Source organism: Ailuropoda melanoleuca, chromosome 3 (assembly GCF_002007445.2).
Source record: "Ailuropoda melanoleuca isolate Jingjing chromosome 3, ASM200744v2, whole genome shotgun sequence".
NCBI classification, from domain to species: Eukaryota; Metazoa; Chordata; class Mammalia; order Carnivora; family Ursidae; genus Ailuropoda; species Ailuropoda melanoleuca.
Genome location: NC_048220.1, coordinates 71879935 through 71893895, shown reverse-complemented (window position 1 = coordinate 71893895; position 13961 = coordinate 71879935). Strand labels below are relative to the sequence as shown.

The 13961-nt window shown below is 32.3% G+C and overlaps 1 long non-coding RNA gene across 1 annotated transcript in view; it reads left to right on the top strand.

The window, feature by feature from the left end:
• Positions 1 to 13961, top strand: part of LOC105237430 — a 193542-nt gene that overhangs the window by 134241 nt on the left and 45340 nt on the right. The window contains exon 2 of the long non-coding RNA XR_002142575.2: positions 13552 to 13708. This is a non-coding gene — a long non-coding RNA (uncharacterized LOC105237430). The remainder of the gene's footprint in view (positions 1 to 13551; positions 13709 to 13961) is intronic.

The following is a 13961-nucleotide window of genomic DNA, read 5'->3' as shown; positions in this document are numbered from 1 at the left end:
TTGTTTTTGAAAAAATACATCTAGCACACAATTTTAGAATTGAAAAGAGAGATAAATCATATTTCTACTAAAATTATTATGAAAAAATATATTGGTCATATTTAGACCCGGGAGCATAAATTGATCATTCACATAAAATATGTCTATTCAGATGTTCTGTGGCTCATTTGAAAATTGTACAAGTATTCATTTTCTTAGTCTTTAAAAAAATTCAGAATGTTTTAAAACTATCTGTGGTAGAATCATCAGAAACTTTCTATAGCTTTTGACATTAAAATGTCCTGAATTTTATACCTCAGTACATGTCCTATTTACATCTACAAACTGTCTGATTTTTGGCATAACACAAAATATATTATTAGCTTCTTCTTGGCAAATGCTAAGCCTGAGAAATATTATTCTACCCATTGTTGATTTTGCAAGGCAATATACACTCAAAGTTTTATCCAGACTAAATATTGTCACTGTTCTATTTTATAAAAATAAAACATAGTGCCAAGTACTAACAACTATTTTTAGGGTTAAGCACTTCTCATAACACTATAACACTATGATGTTTATTCTTAAAAATGGCTGTCATGAATATAGAAAACTCTGTGCCTTCCTTTCTAAATAGACTCTGTGTGATTACTGGGCTACCCTGTTTTATAGAGACTTTCACTTGCAAATGCTTCCATAATACTGGCAAGTATTGATAATGCAAATATGTGAAAGAGACAGGTGTTAGAGAACGTGGGAAAAGGGGAGTACATGTAGGTGACCATAGCAATAAAGAGTTAATTGTTTATTAAAAGGAGGGTGCCAACTTATTCCAGTCAATTCTGTTACTGAGAGAATTTGGAAATCCACATTATCTGTGGACTTTTTTGATTTTTCTAATACTGAGTGGAACTCATAAGGCTACCTTTGGGCCACTAGTTTGTAAACCTTGGCTTTATCCCATCTGTTATAAAAAGAATAAAAACACTGAGATACTCATAGTTTTCCTCAAATTGAATCCACACTTTGGAAACTAGGGACAAGGGACAAGGTGGGAGGGGCAAAAGGAGAAAATCACTTTTTCGTTTCACCACATTAGCAGTATTTGGTATTTTATCGAACTCTCTGCAATACATTAAAACTCAGAGAATGCGCTTTTAAAAAAATAATGGGTGGGCGTCTTCCAATGATTAGTCATTTTAACTCTTTTAAAGGGATTTTCATTCATATTGTTGAATTCCCTTGTCCATTTCCTCCAGCAGGGAGTCATCACTTCAGCGGCAATTAAGAAAATAGCCTCTGGGAGGACTCCTGACATAGAGTCTGGCTTAGGATGGTCCTTTTATGAGTAGAACCCAAACAGAATTTAACTTCCCTGTAGACTTTTGTCTAATTAAAATGCAGCCTCAGTTTACCATTTGCTGCCTTAGAGAAAAACAGAGCTATCCTGTTATAGGGTGAGTATATTTATTTATCCGGTGTGTGACAAAGGGATGTCACTTCTAGGCTGTATGGTTTCTCTGCACATAAAGCTGATTGTAACACATGCAGCCAGTTATTTTGCAAAACCATAAAACACTACGAAGTATTAAATATCTTCAAATGTATTCATAGAAACTTAGACAATTAGAAGATTTAAAGTAGTGCTCCAGAGACAGCTATGCTTCTTCAACCATTTTAATGTCAATTTTCCTGATACTGACATTTAGATTGCTACATTTAGTTAGACTTCTCAGATTTGCTTTTTCTTAATACATGGCATATTGAGTAAAAAAANCAATTAGAAGATTTAAAGTAGTGCTCCAGAGACAGCTATGCTTCTTCAACCATTTTAATGTCAATTTTCCTGGTACTGACACTTAGATTGCTACATTTAGTTAGACTTCTCAGATTTGCTTTTTCTTAATACATGGTATATTGAGTAAAAAAACAAAAACAAAAACAAAAACAAAAAACCTGAACAAAACAAAACAACAACAAACCAAGAAAGAAAGAAAGAGAGAGAGGAAAAGAGAGAAAAAAGGAAAGGATAGGTAGATAGAAGGAATGAGAACTGAGTAATCCATCACATCATTTTGTTGAGCTGATATTTATTAAGAACCTGTTCTTTGCAAAGCACTTTGTTAGGCGTGATTAAATGTTATCCTGTAGGATTCCTGGTTATGGAATGACTATGGCCTAAGTTACAGAATAGACTTTTAAGCAATAATAAATATCTTAATTTGGGTCAAGCTCTTAGGTTATGTGGGGACTCCTCTTCTGAAAGTAATGTATATATGTAGGACTTGTTACAGCTGTCATTTCTATGGAAAGGAAAGCATATTTATCCTGTATTAAAAGGAATGAAAATTTATAATACTACCACAAAGAAAAACTTACTAGTAGTGAAGATTACTAAATAAAAATATTAGACATTATTCCATGGACCCAAAATTTCCGTAAATGCCTTATCATGGAAATTGATTCTATACTCATTTTTCCGGACCTATAAAAAGAGCACAAAAATCCCTAAAATATATATACGCTGAATATTTTTTCTTCATGCATTTAGATGTGGTAAATATACATGGTGTCAAAAATAATGTGCAATATCAATGTTTAATACCAGAGTCTCCTTTGCTGATAATGCATCGAAGATACATGAATGGTGTATACATTGTGATTGCTATAAGGTAATCTGGTTTTGGCCTAATATTTAGCTACCATGGTGATGTGTTAAAACAGTTTGGGAATGTAGCAACAAACAGACTTGAAATCTTTAAAACACAGTTGAAATTTTATATTTATGAAACCCTCATTTTATGAGCTTAGCAGTAATTGGATGCTGTTAGCACGAGAATGTTAATGCAGCATTTATTAGAATTAGATTTGAGTGCATTACCCTTTAATGTTCTTACAAGATGAAACATAATTTGGAATTGTTGGTCAAATAATAAAATTCCTTTTTCTTTCCACTTTCTTTAAGTCTTGACACATGATCAAATGCTTTATGTGGCTGTTTGAAAAATAATATAGCATTATCAACTTCTAAACACATCTTACCTCTGGGATCGTAAAACAAAGCACACATAAATATTTCAAGGTGCCTTGGCTTTTAAGTTGAACATATTTTTTTTACTAGTCACATATAAACCAATATCAAGCATCCCTGCTAGAGCATATATGTTTATCAGGCTGTATATTGCTGTTTCAATACATGAGCTATGGACCTGGGAAAACAGCAGGTGTAGAACGTACAATAGACTGGTCTCAAAAGTTTTTACTCATGTGTTGCTATCATTAAGTTGTTTGAGCACACTCACACACACCAACAGGCATATCATTTATATATACTCACCACTACATCACTATATAAATTACATGTATCTACCACTATATAAAATGGGCATTGAAAACCATATATGTAGTTAGGCATTAAAATTATTAAGCCAAAAATGAAATAAAATTTTCTTGAATTAATTTGATTTAATTACCTTCATCTTTTTAAGGCAAGTGTAATTTGACATATTTTGTTTCTATTTTTCTACGTTTGAAGGTTGTAGAGCTTTTACAATTAATACAAAGTATTTTCAAGGGTTAAATGATTGTGTAATGATCAAAATGTGTCCAAATAATTTTTTTCCTGAAATTTCCCTTTTATCTCTTGCTAAGTACAATTGAAACCCATGGGTATGATATGTAAAATAAATTTAAGACTTGTTTGGTCTGGCTGGGGGCCTCGATACTAAGATACAGCACAATAGAGTGGGACATGATAACGCACCAAGAAGCATAGCAATCTAAATGTGTGAGTTCCAAACAACAGAGATGCAAAATATGTGAAGCAGAAATGATAGAATTGAAAAAATATCCACAAATACAGTTGGCGGCTTCAACACCCCTTTCACAACAAGTCATAGAATAATTAGAAAACTGTCTAGGATATAAAATTCATTAACACTTTCTAACCAACAACATCTCATGGATGTTTGTAGAACACTCCAACCAACAATACAAGAATAAGTTCTTTTCTATTTCTTTCTTTCTTTCTTTCTTTCTTTCTTTCTTTCTTTCTTTCTTTCTTTCTTTCTTTCTTTCTGTTTTTCTTTTGTTTCTGGTTTTTATTTAAATTCCAGTTAGCTAACATACAGTGTAATATTAGTTTTAGGAGTAGTATTTAGTGATTCATCACTTACATGTAACACCCAGTGCTCATTACAACAAGTGTCCTCCATAATACCCACCACCTCTTTAACCCATCGCACCACCCACCTCCTTCCAGCAACCCTCAGTTTGTTCTCTGTGGTTCAGAGTCTGTTTTATGGTTTGCCTCACTCTTTTCCCCCTATGTTCATCTGTTTTATTTCTTAAATTCCACATATGAATGAAATCATATAGTATCTGTCTTTCTCTGACTGATTTATTTTACTTGGCATAATACACTCTAGCTCCATCCATGTTACTGCAAATGGCACGATTTCATTCTTTTTGACGGCTGAGTAATATTCTGTTATATATATACTATTAATAAGGTATTACTAATAAATAATAATAGAGTACATATTTCATATATATATAATTTTTAATCCATTCATCAGTTGATGAATATTTGGGCTCTTTCCATAATTTAGCTATTGTTAATAATGCTGCTATATATATATCCGGATGCATGTGCCCCCTCCCCCACTTCAAAGCTATATTTTTGTATCCTTTGGGTAAATACCTAGTAGTGCAATTGCTGAATCATAGGGTAGTTCCATTTTTAACTTTTTGAGGAACATCCATACTATTTTCCAGAGTAGCTACACCAGTTTGAAGTCCTACCAACCGTGTAAGAAGGTTCTCCTTTCTCTGCATCCTCACCAACATCTGTGTTCCCTGAGTTGTTAATTTTAGCCATTCTGACAGGTGTGAGGTGGTATCTCATCATGGTTTTGATTTCTATTTCCCTGATGATGAGTGATGTTGAGAATCTTTTCATGTGTCTGTTGGTCATCTAGATATCCTCTTTGAAAAAAATGTCTGTTCATGTCTTCTGCCCATGTCTTAACTGGATTTTTCGATTTTTTTAGGTATTGAGTTTGATAAGTTCTTTATAGATTTTGGATACTAACCCTTTATCAGATATGTCATATACAAATATCTTTTCCCATTCCATAGGCTGCCTTTTAATTTTGTTGATTGTTTCCTTTGCTGTGCAGAGCTTTTTATCTTGATGAGGTCCCAATAGTTCATTTTTGCTTTTGTTTCCCTTGCCTCAGGTGACATGTCTGATAAGAAGTCGCTGTGGCTGAGGTCAAAGATGTTGCTGCCTGTGTTTTCCTCTAGAATTTTGATTATTTCCTGTCTCACATTTAGGTCTTTCATCTATTTTGAGTTTATTTTTGTGTATGTTGCAAGAAAGTGGTCCAGTTTCATTCTTCTGCTTATTGTCCAGTCTTCCCAACACCATTTATTGAAGAGACTGTCTTTTTACCATTGAATATTCTTTCCTGCTTTGTGGAAGATTAGTTGACCTTATACTCATGAGTCCATTTCTGGGTTTTCTATTCTGTTTCATTGATCTATCCTATCGTTTCCATAAATTTTTATGTATCTGAAGGTTATTCTCTTATCATTTTCAATTCATTTGTTTTCTGTCATTTCTCTGTATGTATATTTAAGTGTATTTTTTAATGCAAACCTACCTCAGAAGGCTGGTCAATTATGTACTTTTTAAAGGAGAACACTTAAAACCATCTTGTTTTTTTAAATTTTTATTATTACCATATTTATAAGATAATTATGTTTACCATGAATTATTTTTATCTTAAATCAAAACATTAAATTAAAATATCAGTTAAATATTCATAGTGAAGAATTAGGTCACACACATTATCCTTACTATTATTACAAATTGTCTTTATTAATAAAGCCAATTAAGTTAGCCCAATGAAACCCAGATAAAGAGCAATTTATTTTAACCCAATTATATACAGTATTTAATGGTCTGTTTATTATGCTGAGCAATAAGCTAAATCATGTCTAGTATAAAGGAATCATTACAAAAAGAGTCATCATTATTTAGGCCAGTATCTTTCATTTGAGCAAAAATGTTTATACTGTACATAAATTTTATGTTAATATACTCATTTGAGCTAAAGGATAGGTTAATTATATGACTGTCATCATATCTATTGATATTGAACACAATATGAAAGAAAGAATGGTGGGATGGTAATCCAGAAAGTTCATTTCAGTCATGACCCCAGAAGTAAATCAATGTTTGATCTTGGACAATGCTGTTGACTCAGTTTCTTCATATATAAAGTAGATGTCTGCTCTACCTACCTTACAGATTGGTTGTTATGAAATAACAATTAATAGTTTCACTCAGGGTCCTTGACTGCAATATGAAATATTTAGTGCTTACAAGATCCTTCTGCAATATTAGGGGCTAGGCAGTTCTCTTCTGAATCAATATGCACCTTGTTTTCTCAGAACTCGGGTACAAGTATTTGCACTTTGCATTAAATACTTTTTCAGGTTAAATACTTGCTTAGCTTCTACTTTGCCTGCCAGCTCTTACTTAGCTCAATACTTAGCATCAACATATTGGTAAATCCAATCACATGGGGTGACGAAACATCTAATCAATCTAATTGTTGGACTTAACTTTATCCTCATATTTAGACCTTAGCATTCACCTTGTTTTAATCTTACAGAAGTAGGGGAAAATCATTGTAGAATCTAGAATATCTTTTCCCACCAGCTCCAGATTAGATACTAAGAACATCTCTAAAAACTTAAAATATAATAGAATAAATTATAAAAAATTAGTTTTATTTTACAGTTATGATAATGGCATTGAAAAAGACTTTTATGGTTAAGCAGAGTAATTATTATATAAAAAGTATCTTTTGGGCTTATTAAATCCTTTCTGAAATATGTGTGTTCCTTTTAGAATTATGTTGATATGCTGTTTGTGTATGTTTGGTTATTCTTATTTTGAAATTTTATTTGCTTTCTATCATTCTCATTTCAATATAAAATATCTAATATTACAAACTTATTCTGACAAATTGTTTTTCATATGATAAAACAAAATAGAATATATTAAAAAGACTTGAGTATTACTTAAAGGAAATCTTTTTGATGATCCTTTTTATACTTTTTCATTTAAACCATTTAGTCAATTTTTTGTGAAAATATTTCTACTCAAGGAAGTCCCTTCTCAATTACATATTCACAACTATTAGATGAAGCCACTAAGATTTATATAATCTTATAGTTCAGTATGTCATCATTTTGTGAACTATTTATTGATGCTGTATAGATTTAGAATATTGTTTTCCTCAACTTTTGTTGGCAAATTTTTTATCCATTTTAAGCCCTTTTGTGTCAGTAATTTGTAAGTAAAGAGAAACTAGAAAATATCACAATATTTATTATGCTTTTATTTTTCTTATACATTAATAGAATACTTCAGATACTTTGTGAGAAACCACTAGGTTTTCTTAAGCTATCTTTATTTATTTATTTATTTATTTATTTATTTATTTATTTATTTATTTTAGAGAGAAAGAGAGAGAGAGCACAGTGTGAGAGGCGAGAGGCAGGGCAAAGGGAGAGAGTCTCAAACTCTCTGCTCAGCACAGAGTTCAACATGTGGCAGAGGTGAGTTGGGGTGTGGGGTGCTCAATCCCAGGACCCCGAGATCATGACCTGAGCCAGAACCCAGAGTCCAACTCTTAACTGGCTGTTCCACCCAGGTGCTCCACTTAAGCTGGTTGTTATGGAAAGAATTGACAGTTTACTAAACTTGAATGAGAAAAATATTACAACCTTATTTTCCCTAACCTCTAATTGAAATTTAGCGTTTCATTTAATTATAAACATAGACAAAAAACCATGGTATTGCTGGTGTATCTGTGTCTTTCATATCACATGTTTGTGACAGATACCTTGAAGTGTTATTTATGATCACCATACATTCACAACTGTTCATCTACTTGCAATCTTCCACTCTTCAGACTCAAGCAAGGTCCAGGGCAGCCAGGAAGCTACTTCACAATTCTGCATCAAGATCATCTTCCAGTATTTCAGGTTCTCACATTAAAGATCCAAACATCTTTCCTGTATTCTATATCTTCCTCTATTGATATGTGGAAAGAGGTGGGTCATTGTCTTTGCATATCAGTTTTTTCAAGCCAGGATAATGAGAATTAACTCCTATCATTTGTAGGAAATTTTGTAATATGGAAAGGTGTGGCTGCTACAAATATAACTTATCGATAGAAAATTCAAATATGTCCAACTATTGAGAAAACTCTTTTTAATCAGTACTCAATTCATTTAAGTTTATTTTTTCATCTTTATTGACATATTATTTACAAATAATCATTGCATATATTTAAGGCGTACAACATGATGTTTTGATATACATATGCATTGTAAAATGGTGTCCCCAATCAAGCTAATTTACCTGTCTATCACCACACATACTTACCTTCTGTGTGTGTGTGTGTGTGTGTGTGTTGAGAACTATAGTTAGCAATGATGTAGTGTAACTCGAAATTTTTTATAAGAGTATATCTTGAGAAAATTCTTTATGAGTTTTATTTAAAGTAACTTAAAAATTGCTAATACATTGTACTATGATATGAATTATTTGCCATGCTGGAAGTTCTGAGGGATCTTTCTATTTATCAGTTCTTGGCTCCCTGTTTTGTTCACCATCTGTGTTATGAAGTAAAGGATTTCCCATTCAGCGTAATATGCTAATAGTGCCTTTGTATTATAATTTTGTGGAAATATTACATATTTAAAAAATAACTTTGCAAAAGAATCTACCGAAGATATCAGATATTAAAATCATTGTTTATAGAAAAGCTCAGACACGTTTCCCTGCCCATTCCTTCCATCCCAACAATTAAATTTCATCTACGCTGAGCCATGTATGTCCTTTTGTTAGTGTTATATAGTTTTGAAAAGAATAATGCAACTGAATTAAGATCATTTGACCTAAATATCACCTACCTGTATGCTTAACAACTTCAATTCTAAGGAAACAAGAATAATGACAAGTGCATTAGAATGATAAAAACTAATTTGGTGTATAACATTATTAAAAGATGGATTGATGATTTGAATGAGTTAATCATTTTGAAGTCTTGATGTAATGTGGCTGATGCAATAAAAACAAAAGATGAAAGAATATGACAGTGAAAAATGTTAATATGTTGGGAATTTTAAAAGGCCCAAGGAAGTAACAAGATTTCTCCAAAGTTTGAGCTTTAGCAGTGTATTGGCTTTCTTGGGTATGTTTAAAATATACTGAACTATTACTCGGATATAATGGCCTGCTGTTTACTTTAAGACAGCTTTTTAAGAGTAAGAAGCATAAGGTTGACATCTAATAACCATCCATCAAATTCTAATATGACTATCATCAAAACAGACTTACTTTTTGGTATATGTAGGTTAATAATTCAATTAGTTTCAATTACCAAAGCCTGTCAGGCAACTAATCAAACATGTGGAAAGGCCAGTTTTATTTTATCCCCAACAGTTTTGCCTAGGAGTCGGAGTTGAAAGGAAGAAATTTATTTTTTTCAGGTCCTAAGGAAACAAAATGTGACAATGCATATTTAAATACTAAAGACAGTATAAGTTCCTATCATTATTTGGTATATCTGATAATTGCCCTAATAGAGTACTTACCGTAGTGCGAGACTGATGCTTTCAAAATATTGAGAAGAGATGAAAGAACATTGATTTAATGGAAACGAGAGTTGGACTGGAAAGCAGAAGAATGCAGTTTTAGTCCCAGCTCTGTCTAACCATGTAACAAGGACAAGTCCATTTAGGACAAGTCCACTTATCTCTCTGGACTTTGTTTAACTCAAAGAGAGAAATGATTGAGAGAGAGCCAGAAAGAGACAGAGGGAGGCAGGGAGACAGAGAATGTGTTGGGTGTTACGTAATAAATGTGTTGGGTTTTGTTGTTGTTGTTGTTGTTGTTTGGATCAAGATCTTCTTGAAGAGTCTGATGAAAATCTATAGGCTATCTACCTGGTAAATGCACCTATGCTGACACACATCTTTGCCTAAAATTTTAGTAATTCAAGGACATCCAGAAGATATTTGTCATGGTTTCCAAACTAAAAAAAATCCCTGAAGTAATCATTTCCAATTGGAGATTCATAGTTCTTCTTTGTCAAGTTCTAATGTAAATTTATTAATGACAACTCACAGATAATTTCAGTCAGGTATGTCAGATCCAGGAGTGACCTGAATCTATTTCCATATACAGCAGACTTTAATTACTGACTTGATCTATAATTATAATTCCACCACAGAGCAAATAATACTGAGATTCTTCTCTCAGGACCCAAGAGTGGCATTTGAAAGACTGAGTTATAGAAAGTATGTAGATTGGCTTCCATTAAAAAGTATCAACATTCAAAGTACTTGGTAGAATCTTTATCTGTTGAGAATTACTGAAGGCTCAATGTATTTCCTCAAGTGTTAGACTTTTTAAAGACATCAGTTTGTAATAATAATACTCAGTTTACACAAGGTCAGCAATTAGAATCCAGTAAAATAATCTTTAAGCCCTGTGATGTATCAGCTTTTTTGAACACGATAGTGATTAAGATGATGTGGAATGTTTCTTAAATTATAATAGTCAACAATTCTATTCCTTTTACGTGTCTCCACTTATGTACAAGAATATCATCTTCATTTCCCCCATCATATCTCATAAATTATATGAGTATTGAATGTTGCCATAAGTTGTTGAATAATAAATTCCAAAGGAAGGTGTTTTCTTTTTAAGAAAAGGAGAGTGTGCATGCACACAATCAAAACCTAACAATATTAGATGGTGATGAATTATTCTTCCAGATCGTCTCATTTCTTGCATACAGTCTTAATCACCAACACTTCTCTTACTCATTTCTTTGATGGAAAATATTAATTTTCTGAATCTAATCCAAAGAGTTATAAAATACTTTTAAGTCTTTCCTTTTCAAGTGACTTGGTCTCTTTAGAATTTCTGGAGTCCTACTTATAAAATTACTAAAATTTTATTTAAGTTTTCTGCATCCAAATTTTTATCAATAGCTTTCAAAATATAAACATTTAAATATACTATTATTCTGAAAATTTTATTGCAGGCACATTGATGAAATTCTTCAGTAGCAGCCAAATAGCAAAATGTCTAGAGACAATGTGTCAGTGAATAGTGCTGAAGAAAGTATGAAAGAAGTTGTGTTTCCATATGTAAAAATAGCAGCTGTAGCATTCAAAATCATCTTTATGCCACTTATCCAATAATGTATCAAGAAGACCAGTTAAGTCTGTTATATGCAACTGATGAATAACTGAACTCTGCATCTGAAACTAATGATGTACTATATGTTGGCTAATGAATTTGAAATTAAAAAAAGAACCAGTAAACAATCACATAAAAATAAAAATTAAAAAAAGAGGACCAGTTAATATATATTTATAGTAATCTGGGAAGTTATAAAGAAGGGATTAGTAAAGCAGGGAGCAGGTAGAAAAAATAGAAAGGAAATATATTATAATTCAAAAAATCATTAATAATTGAATGTCTTTTTTATATGTGTATACTCCCAAAATAAGTTAAAAGTGTTTTTAGATATACTTTTATCCATTAATCAGGAAAGGAAAAAGAAATGAACTACAGGTTAGGGAGTAAAAATTTTCATTAAGCAACCACTGCATTATTGTTATTTTGTTTCTGTCATTGTTTTTGACAGAGTCATGAAATATGAACTTTCAGCACTGGCCCATGCACAATTTTTATTGCTTTACTTTATATCTCTCCTCTATCTACCACACTCAATTCAGTTTTTATACCCCATTTTTTCTGATTCCAAATAAACAATTAATTAGAAATTGATAGTATTATTTTCATGCCTATTTTACATTGATGGTATTGGCTGTAAGTTTTTTTCCTTGTTTTTTGGCCTAAAATTATGTTTTTTCAAATTATTCATATTGCTTTATGTAGGTAGATTCATTTCTTTTTACCACTGCAGAGTAGTCCATCATCACATATGTCATATTTCAGTTAAGAATTCTTCTTCTAACAGATACAATAGTTTCTTATCTCAAGCTTCCAAGAAACAAAGTTTGGGATAAAAATTTTTGTGTAAGTCGTTTATTGAGGGACTTCTCCAAAGAAAAACTTGTAAGGGGGTGAGGAAAGCAGGTCAAGAAGTGATTTCAGGACTCATCTAGCCTCAGCCTGATCCAAGGGGCTCTTGAGTGTGAATTACACTTCAGAGGTTGCCCCACCCAGAGTCAAAGAGTCTGTGTTGTTATTTATTTCCACATCAATCAGTCATCTATAGGCTAATGGATGACTTTTGAGACAGAACGAGATAGAGGAAAATGAGTGGAAAGGTGGGTTTGGAAAACTTGTAGGCATATCCTGAGTTGGAAACTTGTGTCAACCAAGGTTGAGTCTCTGGAGAAAGGTGCAGGTGTGAAGTTTCTAGTGACCATACCCATGGTAGTTGTGGGACAGGTGCATAAAAAGCCTTATAAAGGGGAGATGGTCAGGGCATCAACGGCATCTGCTGCAATTAGGTTGCTTATATCTCTTTATTATCAAAACAGTAATAGGATGGGTATTCTTGTTCATGTTCCATTTTTCACTGTTGCAAGCATTTTCCTGGATTGCAAAACTACAAACTAGAAGTGGAATTGCAACACTACATTTCACTGAAATCTGCTAAATAACTCATTGACTGTTGAATCATTTACACTATCATTTTGACCATTTTTTTATTTTCTTCCTCATCTGTACGAATTCTTTGCACTAATTTCAGATATTGAAGACAGGATAGGAAGTATCTAATTATTGTGTCTTCACTCAAATATTTACATGGCCATCAATCAACATACAATATTTAAATAACAGTATCAGCACTATTGTCGATTTGCTTTAACTTCCTTTTTGTGGGATTTATATTGCTATTTTTCAAAGGAGAAACTGTATATTAGTATCCCAAACTAAACTTGGATTGTATCTTTTCATTTCAAAGGACTATATCTGTTTTGTTGATAGAAATTAAAAAAAGATTAATGACCCATTTTTCTTTGGTGACAACAGCAGCTTGCATTAATATAGAGATCTTCAATCAGTCTACAAATGACAGTCTTTGGTCAAAAAATATTTGAGATCTTTGTAAGTGTATGGACCAAACATTTAATATATTTGTTGACAATGTAGCAAAATTCAGTTTGTTTAAGAATTACCTGATGGATAACTAATTTTTACATCAACTATTAGTTGGAGACTCAGTATTCTTTGATTTCTTAAAAAACAGAGCAAAAGAGCAAAATGCTTTCTCTCCAAAGCCCTCACTAATCCTTGATGTAAGGTACTATTTGAATTTAAACTGAATATAAATGTATACTGCAAGATATTTTTATTCTATTTTACATAGAGAGAACTGAGGTTTAGAAAGGTAAAATCAGGTTTTTAAGATCAAAGCTGGCTTTCAAACCTAAATGTGTCTGGCTCCAAAGACTGTCCTTAACCACTGTGCTGCCTTGCTGTTTCTCTTCTTTCAGAGGACTGAGATGTGTGGATCTGGACTGGGTGGAAGCATGATTCAAGAATGTGATTTGAGGGAAAAAATATCCAGTTCATCACTGTGTGTCCTTTGGGTTTTATACTACTGAATTTTTATCGCTCGAACAAAGATTCTTTGCCCAGAAAGCCTAAGAGGTGAGTTTTTTTTTTTTTTATAACTTTTAAGGCACCACTTTTCCTTGTCATGAATTCTCTGCTAAAACAGAAAAAGTAATAACACTTTTTGTTCTTTCCATGACACTTGCATAACTCTGAGCCAAAATCTGAAAAAGGAAACATGGGAAATAAAAATATTGATCTATCTTATTACTTCATATTAAAAAAAGAATCACCCCCAATTCACAGGAATTTTGAGACTAATCTACTGTGGTGGAATAGAATGCAAGAA